The sequence below is a fragment of the Polypterus senegalus genome, chromosome 18 (genome assembly GCF_016835505.1).
Source record: "Polypterus senegalus isolate Bchr_013 chromosome 18, ASM1683550v1, whole genome shotgun sequence".
In the NCBI taxonomy this organism is placed as follows: Eukaryota; Metazoa; Chordata; class Cladistia; order Polypteriformes; family Polypteridae; genus Polypterus; species Polypterus senegalus.
This window is the reverse complement of record NC_053171.1, coordinates 64,932,866-64,948,817: the sequence shown is the minus strand read 5'-3', so window position 1 is coordinate 64,948,817 and position 15,952 is coordinate 64,932,866. Positions and strand designations below refer to the sequence as shown.

The window sequence follows — 15,952 nt, the reverse complement described above, 5'->3', positions numbered from 1 at the left end:
CTACTGTTGCTTGCTGGAGCAAATGAAGGCCAAGGGTTAAATCCTGCAAGAGTCACACAAATCTGCCCTGAAAACTGTTGTGGTGACATGAGGTGCATAGAAAAGTCAGACACACCCAAAAGATTCAATTTAAATTGCAGCAAAACTAGGTCTGCAATCGTGCATAAATAAAACTTTAGCATGTCTTACCTTTGGGGTCTGTATGTTATCACATTTGGTTTGGGCTCAGGAAAAACGTCAAACAATATGATAAAAACACAAGTGTATTAAGAGCTTTAATGGATTGCGTTTATGTATAGTTTTTCCATAGCACTACACCAAACACAGTGGCCTTTTGGAATGCTGTTTGTGAGATGATCCAAACACAAATAACTACTCTGCTGATTTGTAGGATTTCTGGGTAGTTGCCATAATTCAGAAGTTTGAAATGTCCCAAAAAATTCCACACAAGAGCAGCAATAATTAAAAAAGGACACAAATAAAGACAAAACAAAATACACTCTAGTGCTCCAATGGCACCATGCTGCTTTTATTGCTGCAGAAGTTTTGATACAGAGGTTGCAAATATACAAAACCATTTCACATGAATTCTCATTTCCATTAACATATCAACATATTCTCATCTGTGAAGTGCATAGTTCAATGCAAACTGTGTCAAAACAAATATACCAGTTAAAACAAATGTCCCAGAATTGTATAACCAAAAAAAAGAAAAAAAAAGAAAAACTAAGATTGTGGACGAAAAGCATGTAATTAAATGTACAGACAACATGATTTATAAAATAAAAAAAGGACAAATACTAGTCTACCTATGCCATTTCAAATACTCTAATTTTACCAGTCAACGTGCCTAACTGAATTGAACTATTATCAATACAATGCTCACCCTTCAAAGCTATTTTATGTAAAACACAAATATGTGTGTAAAAAAAAAAAACAAAAAGAATGGCCGAAACACTAAAACTTTCTTTTTTTCCTTTTTCCTTTCTATGTGAAAATGTCAGCTGCTAGTAAACTTTGTACACGTTGGATATGTGAATTCAGCAAAGCATTCATTTTTTGTTCCTTGAGTATACACAGTACAGATATATTTCACATTCTTGGTTCATCACTACCAGAAGTGTCAAGTCCACATAAAGCTTTTACCTGAAAACTTCTGATGGAAAACGGCAAAAGGACCAAAATATTAAGTTGATCAGACTAATTACAGAGCTTTTAAAGCTTTAAGGATAAAGAAATAACACCGTAGCTCATGGGTGCAAAGTTTTATTTTATATATGAACTGAAGCATATAAATCAAACGCATGGCAACGTGTGGTGTCAGGTGCACCAAAATTAATAATCTTTAAAAGAACTTAAAATTTGAGAAAACTAAATCTTACAAGAGTTTTTCTAATTAAAAGTTGTTTCTATACCGAACATCAATGTTTTCATGAACAAGAACTGGCTGGCAAACTTCCTTCTGGAGAATTATTGAGGAGGATGCTACTGAAACAGGAGTTGAACCAAATTTGATACCTGCTGCTACATGTGCTTTTGGCAGAACATTTCATTTACATTTTAAAATTTCAACCAAATGCTACTTTCTCAAAATACTGTTCCAAATAGCAAACACCTTGATCACCAGAAAAGGATATGTTTATATCAATAGCACATCAGCAAGTTAAGTGAGGTGATACTGCCTTAATGCTTTAAAGTTTCCAGCCCAGCTAGTATGTAGGTCTGAGGACTGGTTTACCAAATATAGGAACAACTAACTGCCTTGTAACAGATAATCAGGAGATGTGCTCCAAATTTGTTCCACAAGGTCACAGGCATCAGGATTTCAAAAATACACACACATGGCGTGGTTTAAGATATTAAGATGCAGACGGCAGGTGTGAAAAAAACAACTGTTCATAATTGACTACAAAGGAGACTTAAAAAAATAAATTAAAATTAAACATAACCTTGCTGCTTTTGTCATGAGATCTTATATCACCAGAAAACTTGAAAGGATTATGAGTGTTAATAAAAAAAAAATGTATACAAATACAATTGTCAGAAATGTGTCCAACCAAGTCTAATTATGCTTTTTGCACCAAAACCTCCGATTAAGATCAAAAGCACTAAAACAGAACACTTTAATCAGACTAAATATTCATTGTATTAACACAGAGAAAGCCATGTAACTTAGTGGCTTCATAGACAACAGTTACAAAATGCACATCAGTACACCCTCTACTTGTTCAATACATTGGAACTTTTTTGTACTATTGCTTTTTCAAATATCACCTAAATCTGCATTATGCATTCCTTTCCAGGATTAACTAATTTTAACACTTTTGACAACATGCATATTCTTATTTGCAGTACCTTGTCTTTAAGTTAAAAAAAAAAAAAAAAAATCCTTTCTCATGATAAATTATAAAAACATGGCAAAAGGTTAAGTGCTGTTAGCTTGTTTTTTGAAGATATTGTGGTACTGACAACGTGTTCATACAGAATATGTTGTTAACACCAGTCGTCCATTCATTGCTGATGTTTACTAAGAAAAGAGCTATTCAAGACCACACTTAAGACTGGTCAAGAAAGTTTACAGTTCACTTATCTACAGAGGAGTTTGTTGTAGAAGTGTACCCCCAGTACATCCATCTTTTTCATTTAGCAAGGATTCATTGTGAAATGTGGAATTTGCTGCAAGGTTTTCAAATAATAGTAAAAAAAAAAAAAAATCTCCAGCTAGGTTTACTAAAAGGAATACACTTAGCAAATTAAAAACAATACTTCATGAGTTTGGCATTTAAAAATGAAAGAATGATAGTGCTAAAAAAATATGTAGGGATCCCTTGCTGGTATCTCTTCTGGCTCTGTATTCAATGTAAGGAATGTTAAACCTGTTGGTTATATTAGTTATAGGAGAAAAAAAAACACACACACACACAAAAAAAAATAAAAAAATAAAAAAAATAAAAAACTACTGAAGGAAATTATCACCACTGACTTAGGGAGATCTGAATCTGGACAGGAATTTATTTACAGCAAAAAAAAAATATCTCAAAGATTTTTTTCAATTGGTTCATTTTTATAATACAAGCTACACAAATATTGTGTTTGAGCAGACAAGTGAAAAAGCTGTCTAAAAGAACTGGAAAATCGTTTGTTCATAACTTTGCACCCACATAATACACCAGAAATACAGGACTGTTCAAGTCCATTCATGCAGTACAAGTAAAAATATAGACAGATTTCTACCGTTAATCCAGCTAATAAAACTTGCCTCCTTTCTCCTACATTATTTAACAATAATCACTATACATGTTTATTCATTCTACCTACTGTATGATCGTATCATTCCAACACTAGTTCATGCATAACATTATTATTGCTTCTAATATTCTAATATCAAAATATGGCTTAATTTGCATTAGGATTTACCTAGATGGTGTGCTATCTGAAGTTGAAAATATGAGGTATTTTGCACTTAAAATATGTTTAGCTAAGCACTACTCTACTTTCTATAACTAGAACTAATTCATTAGTAATTATGTAATAATTTATATGACAAAAATATAATCGACATCCTAGGGCAAGTAATCAGAGGCTGAGTCATCCTTTTTATTTTTTTAAGCATGTAATAATGTTTAATCAATGGCAGGACACTAACTTATTGGCTTCTAGGGGGTCTGGCTAATTAATTTAAATAAAATCAAAACATTTTTCTATACAGAGAATGCGGGAGCATCAGACCAAATTTGGACTCTCAGCCTATGAATCATTTTCATACTTAATTAAAAATAATTAAAAACGTTAAAGTAGTGAGAATACCACTAATATATAATTGTTATTAACAAAAAAATTAGCAAGCTCAATGCTTAACTCTAAAAATACTGTGAAAAATGTATCTGCTACTGAATACCCAAGTACTACATTTCTGTAGCCTGATATTCACTAAAACAGCTTTGCAATTGAATCTCACTTAGCACTCTTACTTTGTTCCAGAGGTCAAAGGATTACAACAGATTACACAATAAAGACTTGTTTAATACAAGAAAAGGGCATTCAGGAGTGATGAAACTCTCTCAGTTTTGTGTGGTTCAAAGCATATACTACACACACAACTGAGTGCTGAAAAAAGGTAAGCACCATGTAATTGAGCATTGGATTTTGTATTTTATTATGCTTTCTTTCACATTTCATGCTTTTACTTTAATAACAGGGTGGTGTAATGGCGCAATGGTAGCACTGCTATCTCACAGTAAGGAGACTAGGGTTCACGTCCTGGGTCGTCCCTGTGTAGAGCTTGCATGTTCTCCCTGTGTCTGCTTGAGTTTCCTCTGGGTGCTCTGGTTTCCTCCCACAGTCCAAAGGTAAGAAGGTTAGGTGAACTGGAGATGTTAAATTGGTCACAAGAAATTGGGCGGTGTGTGTGTGTGTGTGTGTTTGCCGTGCAATGGAATGGTACCCTGTGCAGGTTCTGTTCCTGCCTTGCTCTCTGTGCTTTCAGGGATATGCTCAAACACCCTCTGCGACTATGTTCAGGGCTAAACGGGCTAGAAAATGACTTTAATAATAGTATGTAAAACACTCTGGAATTAAGCAAGGTGATGCTAAACAATGTTCAGCACTGTATGTATAAAATGGTTTAAGAAGCTGTTCATGTAAATTTTGTTTTCCTATATTTATTTTATCTGTTTCCTACTCTTTTTCATTATACAATATTCAATACTGCCAAAACTTTTAAAGAACACACAATTACCTTTTTGTGGTACATACAGACTGTTCAAAATGTACACACTGAACATGAGGGGCTAACAAGAAAACAATAAATGAAAAAAAAAAACAAAAAAAAAAAACATGCTGAATCTTAGCATACAAAGCACAAATATAACTAACTCTCCTTTGGTTAATGGAAAAATGAATAAATTGAATAAAGGGCAGTCTAGACCCAACTATGCTCTAGTATTGGAAAAGTGCTGTAAAGTGTTAAAAGGGTTTCTGAAGGCAGACTTTGGTTTTGCAGCCTCCATTTATTACTGTATACTTGTACAGTATTTTATTTTAGATTTACATTACAAAGATAACTAAACCTAATGGATTATTTAAAACTGAACACATAACTAAATGTTCCATGTTATTGTGTCACGAAAATCAGTTTTGTTGAAATGCCTAGAAGTCTACAAATTAAACACCCCCCACCACCCAACGCCTACAGTACTCTAAATATGTTCAGTGCCTTTTCGGTTTGCAAAATAAAATATAATAAAATAAAAACAAACAACCTGGATGCCTCATTCTCTTACCACACCTCCAATAGATATCAATTCTTGTTAAAATTGCTAGTTTTGCAAGCATTGCTAACATGCATGGCTACTAACATGGCACTATCATGTGCTGTTAAGCTAATACGCATGGAACTATACATTTTAAAATGGAAGACGTTGGTGATTTTGTTGTTCTTAAACAACTTGTCACTTGTTTCACAATTATTTATAAAGAACATATTGCACATACCCACATACTTAGGTGATATTAAAAACAAGAAAAACAACTAAAAAAAAATAAAACACTTTGTTTCTATCAGCTATCCACTTAGTTCTGAAACATAATCCTTTACTCTTCCCTAAAAGGCAGTTTTAATGTTGCATTTTGAATCAAATGAAAAGAAATAGAAAATTGTCCAGCACTGATCAGTCCAGACTTTGGCCTGAGTAGTATGACTTGGAATCAATTAGCTATTTTAAGAATGGTACAAAAAATTGGATAACAGTTGGTTTTAAAAAAATAATCTCCTCAGAAAAATGTAGTAAAATTTCCTTTCAGTATACTGATGTCTGTCGAGGTTATCCAACCTGTGATAGTCCTTATATTAGGTGTAAGAATTAACTAAAAACAAAAGTGTAAACAATCTTTTGCAGAATTATAGGAAAAAAACTCTTAAGAAATACATTGTAAGGGTTCAGCCATGCAAAGCTTTAGTACAGTAATCTAATAATCTATAGCCCAAAAAGAAAAAAAAAAAAAAAAAAAAACAAAACACCCATAAACATTTACACAGTTGCTCTGTAACAGAAGGACTAGTAGCTCAGGACATCTAGTGATTCTTCTGTCATCAAATACACAACATTCATACCACAGTTCAAAGGGCAGAAAATAATTAAATATTTTTCCTGTCTGTAAACTAAGTGCAAAATGTTAAATAAACACTTCCACTGCAAATGCATAAGTAGTACGAAAACTGATTTTTTACCACTTTACCTTGATTTGCTCATTTTGTTAACTGTGTTTCACTATATCCTACACCTCTTCCGAACAAGCTTATTTGTCACTGCAGAGTGTCTAAACAGACACTGAAAATCCTAACTTTTCGAAACAAAAGCAAACCTAAAATATTCTGTTCTTCGTTTCAATAAACAACTACTTAGCCTTACGCCATCAGTTAAAAAAAAAAAATACATATCCATTAGAACACAAAAAAAAGGAAGTGAAGAAATAAGCAGAGGTTTGAAAACACAAAGATCTTCATACTGTGGAATATCAGTGCATGAGGCACAAACACTGATGATTTTAAGTGTAAAACTAACTCATACCCCCCCACCCCCCAAAAGTGCTAAATGTGCTTTTAATGCTTGCGTGCTACTTGGAAAAATGTAATCCAGAAGGCAAAAATAAAATGCTGTGAACTAAAAATTGTATTGCTAAACCGTTTTTGCTTCCAGGGCTACAATCAAGCCCTTTGCAGAAACAGAGGGTTGCTGTTGGTCTTTCTGGAACAGAAGGCAACATACTGGTTGTATGGGGGCTCCAAGCAGGCTATAATCTTGTTTGGCAGTCCTTGCAGAAATTAAAATCTGGAGAAAAAAACAAACAAAAAAAAAAACATAAAATCTAAGTGCAATAAACCAGCTAAACATGCTTCAACAGTGCTGTAAAGGATATGTTCAATGCAGTAGTTAGGCTTTTCCACACATAAAGTCGTATGTGTTTTATACAGGTTGAGTATCTCTAATACAAAATGCCTGGAACCAGAAGTATTTCAGAATATATGCATATACATAATAAGATATCTTGGTGACACCCTTGATCACATAGGGAAATGCAGCCAAACCAGCTAAATAATGACTTACATACTGTACATAATTCCTATTACCAAGCATATTATCAAGCTATTATGTGTTACATATCATACCTCAAAAAATCATAGTTTTAATGTACAGACTGTATTTTTGGCTCACTTTAAAAAGATTAAATGTTGCATATTAGCACAAGAATTTCTTCTGGTTTTTTGGTTTTTTAATCAGTTTATTGGCTACCTGTTGTCATTTCTCAGGAAACTGGCCGATGGGTCAGGGATATCTCAGCCAAGCTTCACTCCTTCATGTTCATTGTGCCTTTAATTGTCAGACAATATGCTATATCCAATTTTTGTATGGAGGGGGTGTAAATATGTAAAACATAATGTGTTTTTGCTAACATAAAAAGGAAATTTGCAGCAGTGTCCAGTTTTCCTAATGTAATCTGACCACTTTACTGAACTCATATTTAAATAAGGGCACAAAGCAAAAAGGAGCTACTTATGTTTATCCTAAGTAGTGACATTCCTATTGCATACTATAGGTGTTACCAGTCCGCCCCAAAAACCCCTGCACAACATGTTAAAACTGCTCCGCAGTATCTATTCAGCATCAAAGTGTTTCACAGGGGAACTCCTCTTCTCCTCAAGAGTTGAATAATGTCAAATAATGGTGCTTCATGGTGCTCACTGATTCATGGGGGACCCCAACCCTGGTTGCTAATCATGTATTGTAGCTTTGTGGAGCTTCATGGAAAGTAACCTATCCCTTCGGTCTTGGGAGTATTTCAGATTTTGGAATTTCATATTAGAGATTCTCAATATGTATTAAGGTTTTAAAGCCTTCACATGTATTTTAATGTATGACTTCTACTAATTACTATTATGTAATAAAGACAAACAACCACACACCATTTAAGGGCCTATGAGTTTGTGCTTCAATTATTCCTGTGTCATGATTGTTTCAAAGACTGGAGACAAACACTATGTTATGTTTTTAGCGTGAGCAGTTATGGCTTAAAAGGATGAGGACTTAACAAATGTAATAAAACTGTCTAAAACACATGTAAATGATTCTGACTGTTAACGTTCTTCCTAGACAAGCAGAATGAAAAGCACGGTTAAACAAAAAGCTGAGAGACATACAACATAAAAGCTGCCCTGAAACCTCTAAATGACCTTTTAGCTGTAGTTAACAGCAAAAAGAGTAGACAAAAACTTTATTTCTTTAATTATTTTCCATATAATTTGCCCCATGGACTGGATTTATCATAAATTTCTGATCTTGAATACCCAAGGCTAATTAAATAGGTAAAGATTAACAATTAATTGTAGTTTAACTTTCTTTAAATGTTTAACTTAAGTAATCTAAATTATATGATTAATTTAAAATGGTCTTTGGAAATTTACAAAGGATGATCAAACGTTTTGCCTTGCGGTGGGCTGACGTCCTGCCTGGGGTTTGTTTCCTGCCTTGCGCCCTGTGTTGGCTTGGATTGGCTCCAGCAGACCCCCGTGACTCTGTAGTTAGGATATAACGGGTTGGATAATGGATGGATCAAATGTTTTGAACCTGAAAAGGGTGTTTTACAGTGCTAATTTTATAGATGACCAAAGATTATTCACTAGGGACTGAAATCATCCGAGTTTCTAACCCGAGCTCAAACACATCAGTTAAAATTATTATAAAGGTCATGAATCACTAGTATTAACAACACCATTATGGAATCTCTCAGGAGTACAAACGAATGATCTACAAAAGCATTCTGTTCAGTGACAGAAGATGACTGCTACATTTACTTCTCTGACTCATCAAAATGTTTTAGAGGGGGGTAACTGCTATTGTCAAGGATGGCCTGCATCTTCTTCATCATATACCATTTCACCACAATCCCAGCGAGTCCACAGTCCTACCCAGCATTGAGCCAGCCTTCTTCACCAACTTGTCCAGCCTCTTTACGTTTTTATCTGTCATACTGCCTTGCTAACAAAACGGCAGCAAAACAGAGAACACTATTAATACACTTTTGGAGATTCATTCTTTCTTAGTCAACAAGTACCAGAATAGTCCCCTTCATTTAAGACAGTCAAGATAAATTGCATAACTTAGTCATGGCAGAAAATGCCTCAGAATTACAACAACAGAATAAGACAACACCAGTCAAAAATGAATCATAATAGAAAATCAAAGTGTGGCTGTGTGGATAGCCTCCCAGCAGTAATGCGCAATACTAAAGAAGTACTTTGTGATTTGGAAATTGTAGAAAGTACTGCTTAGATTAAATAGCCTGAAATCTAACAAATCACCAGGACCAGATAACATTTACCCTTGGGTGCTTAGGGAGTTTAGTGAACACATAAATAAACCCTTCATGCATATTCTTAAACTGTCGCCTTGCACTGGGAAAATTCCTAAGGACTGGAAAATAGCAAATATTTTTCTGTTATAGGGGTGATTGGGCAGATCCACGTAACTACAAGCCAGTAAGCTTAACATGCATCACGGGTAAATGAACAGATATAACTATTATTGATGGATTAAAGGCCAGAAGTCCACATGACCGTCATCAAGTTCTTCCATGAGAACCCTAAATACCATGAGGACTAATTGAGGTCATTTATGTTAGGTAGAATGCCTAGAGGGGGCTGGGAGGTCTCATGGCCTGGAACTTCTACAGGTTTTTTTTTTTTTTCTTCAGCCTTCTGGAGTTTTTTTTTTGTTTTGTCTTTCCTCCCTGGCCATCGGACCTTACTTTTATTCTATGTTAATTAGTGTTCCCTTATTTTAATTCTTATTTATTTTATATGAAAATGTGCTATATAAATAAATGTTGTTGTTGTATTAAGGAAAAGCTCAAGCAGCACATTGTGACGGTGCGGGTTAGCTCCACTCTTCTACTTCCATTGTAGGAGGCTCTTAAACCTGATACCGTTGATAATGTAACCGGATGAGGCAGGCAGAGGAGGACAAAACGGACACATAGCAAGGGGTAAGTGCATAAGGTTCCCAATGCTTTTATTAAAAAAAGTCAAAACAAACCAAAGAATCAGTGTCCATAGTGCCTTGCTTCAGCAGTCAATAAATAAATAATCCATAAAACAAACAGTGAACGGTGTGGAGGGTAAAATCCAATACATTAATGTTCCTTTAAAAAGTTAGGATAAACTTTTGAGTACAGACAGTCTTTTAAAAAAAAAAAAAAAAACACGAGTCCCAGTGTATCTATCTAGACACTGACGTCTCCTCCACTTGTCCTGTTGACCTTACAGTGTGAGGAGACAACCACTAACAGGTGCAATCATCTTTTCAGTCCGGGCTCGAGTCCCCATTGCCGTTCCTCAGGCAATGCTGGAGCGCCATGCTGAGCCATACTTGTCTCCAGTCACTCACACTCGGCCCTTGTAGGACACATCGCCGTCGGACCACTCCAACTTCCCTGGTGATCGATCAGTGGGAGCACCCCTTCTACAGCCCCTGGCCTCTTGCTCTGAGGCACCATCTGCCTCCATTCTGCTGCACAGACTCACGCTCCCCTGTCTCTCTTTCAGTACTCTCTATTCTTTCCACCTCCTTCATCTCTCTCTCGCTGGCCAATCTATTATCTCCTTTCCTCCCCTCTAGCACTTGCACTCCCCTTTTAAAACAGGGATGTGGTGCAGCTGTGGCAATCACTAGCTCCTGGCACCAACTAAGGTCACGGGCAATCCTGCATATGTGCACGGAGTAGAGGGCCATCCACTCCCACACTGCACACGGGCACTTCTCTCACCACGCTACCATGCCCCCAAGAGCAACAATTATTTATTTGATATGTGCCCACCAGCCATGGGCCTCACTTTACCACAAACATGTCAAAATAAGGTGCGTTAGTGAACAGTCAGCATGGGTCCAAACAAGAGAAGTCACGCTTTACTAATGTGATAGTATTCTATAAGGCAGCAGCAACAGAATTCAATCATAAAGAAGAATGTGATAATATTTATCATAATTTTCAGAAGATATCTGATAAGGTCTTGCATGAGATGTTGAGTATCGAATTAAAAATATGTTGGAAATGTAAGGGTCATAGGAGGGTGCAAAATTGACTAAAACAGGATGTAAGGGCTCAGTGTTGGGGTTGCTGATGTTTTTAAAATATATAAATGATCTAAGTAAGAATATAAACAACAAGCTGGTTAAGCTGGCAGATGATACCAAACTAGGTAGAATGGTAGATTTAGCTGGATCATTGACAAGTATGTAGGTCTGGCCAGATTTGTTTCATTAATTTAATGTCAGTAAATATAAAGTGCTATACACAGTAAGTAGAAATCTTAGCTCTGAATACACAAAGAGAGGTCTGAAACTTGAAAGTACACCTTAAGAGAAGGACCACAGAGTCACAGTGGATTTGACTCTGAATAATCAACTAGAAGCAACTGCTATTTCTGATATTACTATACAATATGCTCTATGTTAAACAAAAAAATAAGCATCTTGGACTTTGAACCATGCAGCACGAGAAAACATGAAAAACTGAGCATCATTAAAGTTCAGAGGTTACAGCAGACAATACAAAAATTTATAAAAAATTATTATTTCCAGGGTTGCACCAGTGCCCTTATATGCAAAATTTGTGACAAGCTCTACCAATTTATTATGTATAAATGAAATAATATTCATTGCTAGGATGTAGTAAAATGTCTATATTATCTTCACGGGCAGTTATCCAGGGGTGGTAAAAAACACAAAGACAATTTGGTTGACAGGGGCTAATATTTTGTCATCTTTGACCTCACCCACTAACTCTGGTGTCAGGGGAGTGTCAAACTGTACCTTTCTTTCTCACTTTTTGTTTAGTTGACTAACTAAATGTCAGCCTTGCTTGAAAACCCAGCAAGCTTGTATTTCTATGAATGAATCATTCTAATAATTCATACAAAAGCATCTAATGGAACTACTACTCTTTGCAGACAACATAAAGACTCCAGGAAAAATCAAAGGCAGATACTGACTTTGAAAGCTGATGGGCAATTGCACTTTCAACAATAAAGATGAATGCATTAACTGCAAAAAATACACTACAGGAAAAAGAAACAACAGCACTTCTGAGATTGATGGTCAAAATCAATATTGGAAAGAAGTTGCTGTTTTTAAATGTAAATCAAGACAACTTCCTCTAATGTATTACCTAGAATTCTTCTAGAAGTCTCTTGCAGCTATCAATCCAAATGTCACTATTCATATATAAATTGAATGTATTTAAAAAAGTTTTATTTGAGTGCAAAAAATGACGTGTGATCATTAAAAGAATACTTGTTTGTTTCACCTCACACAAATTTTTGCATTTTGTACAGATTTTTCAACCCCACTCTCTGCTCTTGGATCTGCAGTTGGAGAAATAGTTTAAAACATGTTCTTACTTCAACACTCTTAAAGTATCATATTGTTCCTGACCCGATTCCAGTTCATTCTTAAACAGAAATCCCTAACTTACTGCTATTGCTTTGCTACACCTGTTCAGTACACATTGTAGTAAGCAAAAACTGGTATATACTGTATTCTTAATGATGACAATAGAAAATGGCTGGCATATGTTTTTTTCCCCCATTTTGCTATTGCAACAGATTTAAATTCACCATTTTAAGCAGCCTTTTTAATGTCAGATATTTCAGCCAATATATGGTCTCCCACAAAGCGTGCATTTTGTATGATTGCTGACTTGACAAACACTGTCTAAAGCAATGAGGTGTAATACAAAAATATTCAGGATACAAGCTTTTTGTGGCAAATGTAATGGGGAAAATAAAGAGATCAAGCTTAGTTTAGTCCTATATGTTGTTACATGATTACATGGGGCAGTTTTTATGTTACGTTTTTGATCATTAGGAGAAAACAGATCCCTTACATGAAAAAAATACATACATTAACTATATTTAACATGTTTGAGCAGTAATGAGCAATTTTGTTTGGCCTTCATATGAGTGCAGTTTCTTTGATTACATTATAAAAAGAAAATCCTGTCTATGTTAAGGGCTCAGTTTTCAAGAATCAAATTCATTTCAATTTTTAAATAAAGTGAACCTGAATTGTAAACAATAGTGTGATAGTCATCAGCTTAAACATTTTATTAGTAATACATAAAAAGACACACAATGTATAAACATACATGTATCACCTAAAATTTTAACCTATATTCAAATATATCTGAATATTTACATTTTCTATTATAACCTTAATTTTTGACTCATTTGACAAACGCAAAGTCATCTGCCTTAAACTTCACCCCATCGCCATTCTAAAATGTTTTTCATTTAGGAATACATACCAAAAAGATAAGCATCCTCAAAAAGCTTGAGTTCAGCTTCAAACAAAGGCAGACACCAGGGAAGTCCACCAAGATTCTGTACCTTCCGCTCAGTTTCACAGGAATTCTGCATTTGAGAGACATCAAAGAGTTGGCACATCATCTGTAGAGCGATTAAAAAGGAAAAAAAAATCCAATCATGCTTAAATACAGTTATAAATCGAGGTGGCATACACTGACTGCCTAAAACCATCCAGAAACCATAGTTTTTATGATAATTGTTCTCTACCAAATGTCACTATATCCAACCTAATTTAATTTCACATGATTAGATATTCTAACATTATGTAAAAAAATGTTCCCTTATGTCAAGTGGAGCTGTTGTTAACACTCATTGCAAAACGTAGGAAAAATATTACTAAAAAGTGTTATTAAAGTATTCCAGAAAAGAGTAATAGTGATAGCATAAGAAAAAAGGGAGGAAAACAAAAAACTTGCACAAAAGAACGTATAAAACATATCACAGAACTTTACAAAAGCACAATGGTAAAACCACTTTTCCTAAGGATGTTTAAAATACTAAGAGATAAAAGTTCACTTCAAAGGTTTACTGCCATGTGTAAGCAACAAATAAATATGCTTTACTCAGGAAACAGAATGAATCAAAAGTACACTGTCAATTGTAAATTTACTGTTTTAAAGCAGGGCGGCACAGTGGGTAGCACTGCTGCCTCGCAGTTAGGAGACCCGGGTTCGCTTCCCGGGTCCTCCCTGCATGGAGTTTGCATGTTCTCCCTATGTCTGCGTGGGTTTTCTCTGGGTGCTCCGGTTTCCTCCCACAATCCAAAGACATACAGGTTAGATGCACTCGCGATCCTAAATTGTTCCTAGTGTGTGTGTGTGTGCCCTGCAGTGGGCTGGCACCCTGCCCGGTGTTTCTTTCCTGCCTTGCACCCTGTGTTGGCTGGGATTAGATCCAGCATACCCCGGTGACCCTGTAGTTAGGATATAGCGGGTTAGATAATGGATGGACGTTTTAAAGCAATTATTACCACCTGCCATGCCATAAAAATAAAAATAGTTTGTGCCTGGGTGGTTGGAATCCTTTATAATGGCACAGGTTTGATTTCAAAAACAATTTTTTGAGAATCAAATCCATGCATTCAGCTTTGGAAAACCCTGTTCTGATTTTTTTGTTTTGCATTATTTTGCAGCATAAAATTCTTACCCAAAAAAATTTACAATACATATCAATGAACTTTATGAAACAATAACTGTTCACAAACTCTCACACCCAAATTGACAAAATGTGTTTTATTACCACTAATTGCATTCATGCCATAGGCATTAAGCTGTCAGGTGTTACTCTGTATTTAACACTCTGCTAATCAAACAGACTTCACAGCAGGTATTCCCCTCTCTTGAACTAATAACTGAGTGTAACTTTAGCACTCCAGACAAAACTTCACCACTAGGAGCTAGTGGCACCTAAAAGAAAAAATTAGGAGCCAATAGCTTTGATTTAGGTGTCAAATAAAAAAATGTGTAAAACATTAATCTTTCAATATCTTACCTTTGTAACCTCCACGTATGTGTGCCAAATTCTTTTGCTTCTTTTGTCAGTGCATCCTTCCCTTGTATGTTTGTGTCCATCTTGATGATTAAGTTAACTGCATGTCATTATAACTTTCAAACTATGTACTGTCATTAAGAACCAAGTATTTTACTCAGGCTCTAAGTCTGTGTCACTGACCATCAGAATGACAGTCAGGGGGCACGGGATCAAACTGCTCAAGTGATGAGCCTTCTGTGCTGATCCTGACTAAATCCTGCAAGGTTGAGACATTGAGCGAGTTCAGCACTTTTGATTTTATTCTGCTCATTGCTGAAAAACCACATTTACACTGAGCTGCTGAATAGGCTCAACAAGATATAAAATATTGCGGAAAACTGACAATATTGCACAGAAAGACTTCCCAAAAAATGTTAAAAGACTTGTCTCAAAATTTGCCTTTAATTAGATTTTTAAGTAATCTTCATTCTGTTTGTACAGCCCTGAAATCACAAGTGTTCTTTAAGAAGACTTATTGATACAGATTAATTAAAAAGTGTCTAATTTTTTTTCCAAAAACGTTTAAATCATCTGGGAGCCAGATGTTCCACATAGTGTGATCGGAGTGCATAAAAACAGAACGTGCCAGGTAAATGTGGGGTGACCAATGCTGGGTCTTCACTGCAGAAGAAGATGCGTGTATAGAACAACCTAATTTCACACCGATTGCTTTCAGCTTATACTTGCTTTTGGGGCTGGTATGTTTTCCATATCAGCTGTAGTAAGGCATAGACTTTTTCTATCATTAGCTGTCCAGTGTTCATTTTGAAAACAGACAACTGGGGGCACTCATTTCTATGTCAAAGGCCTAGCAGAGGATATAATTTTCTCCTTGAATGGATGGGACAGAGGGGCATAGTAGGCATGAAAGTGATACAAAAGACTTCCTTCAATGTTTTTAAATAATGTTTTATAATTCCAATATTTATCATGCAAGCAGCAGACAGGGGGCAATAATTTCTACAGCTGTGCTCCAGCCGTGGAAATGAGTGTCCCCCAGTG

At 35.5% G+C, this 15,952-nt stretch overlaps 1 long non-coding RNA gene across 1 annotated transcript in view; it reads right to left on the bottom strand.

Annotated features, from left to right (window-relative positions):
• Positions 1–495: 495 nt before the first annotated feature.
• The window catches only part of LOC120518534, a 28,061-nt gene continuing 12,604 nt past the window's right edge, over positions 496–15,952 (bottom strand). Inside the window, exons 3-4 of the long non-coding RNA XR_005631251.1 lie at positions 13,360–13,501; positions 496–6,830 (exon numbers count right to left, since the gene is read on the bottom strand). This is a non-coding gene — a long non-coding RNA (uncharacterized LOC120518534). The remainder of the gene's footprint in view (positions 6,831–13,359; positions 13,502–15,952) is intronic.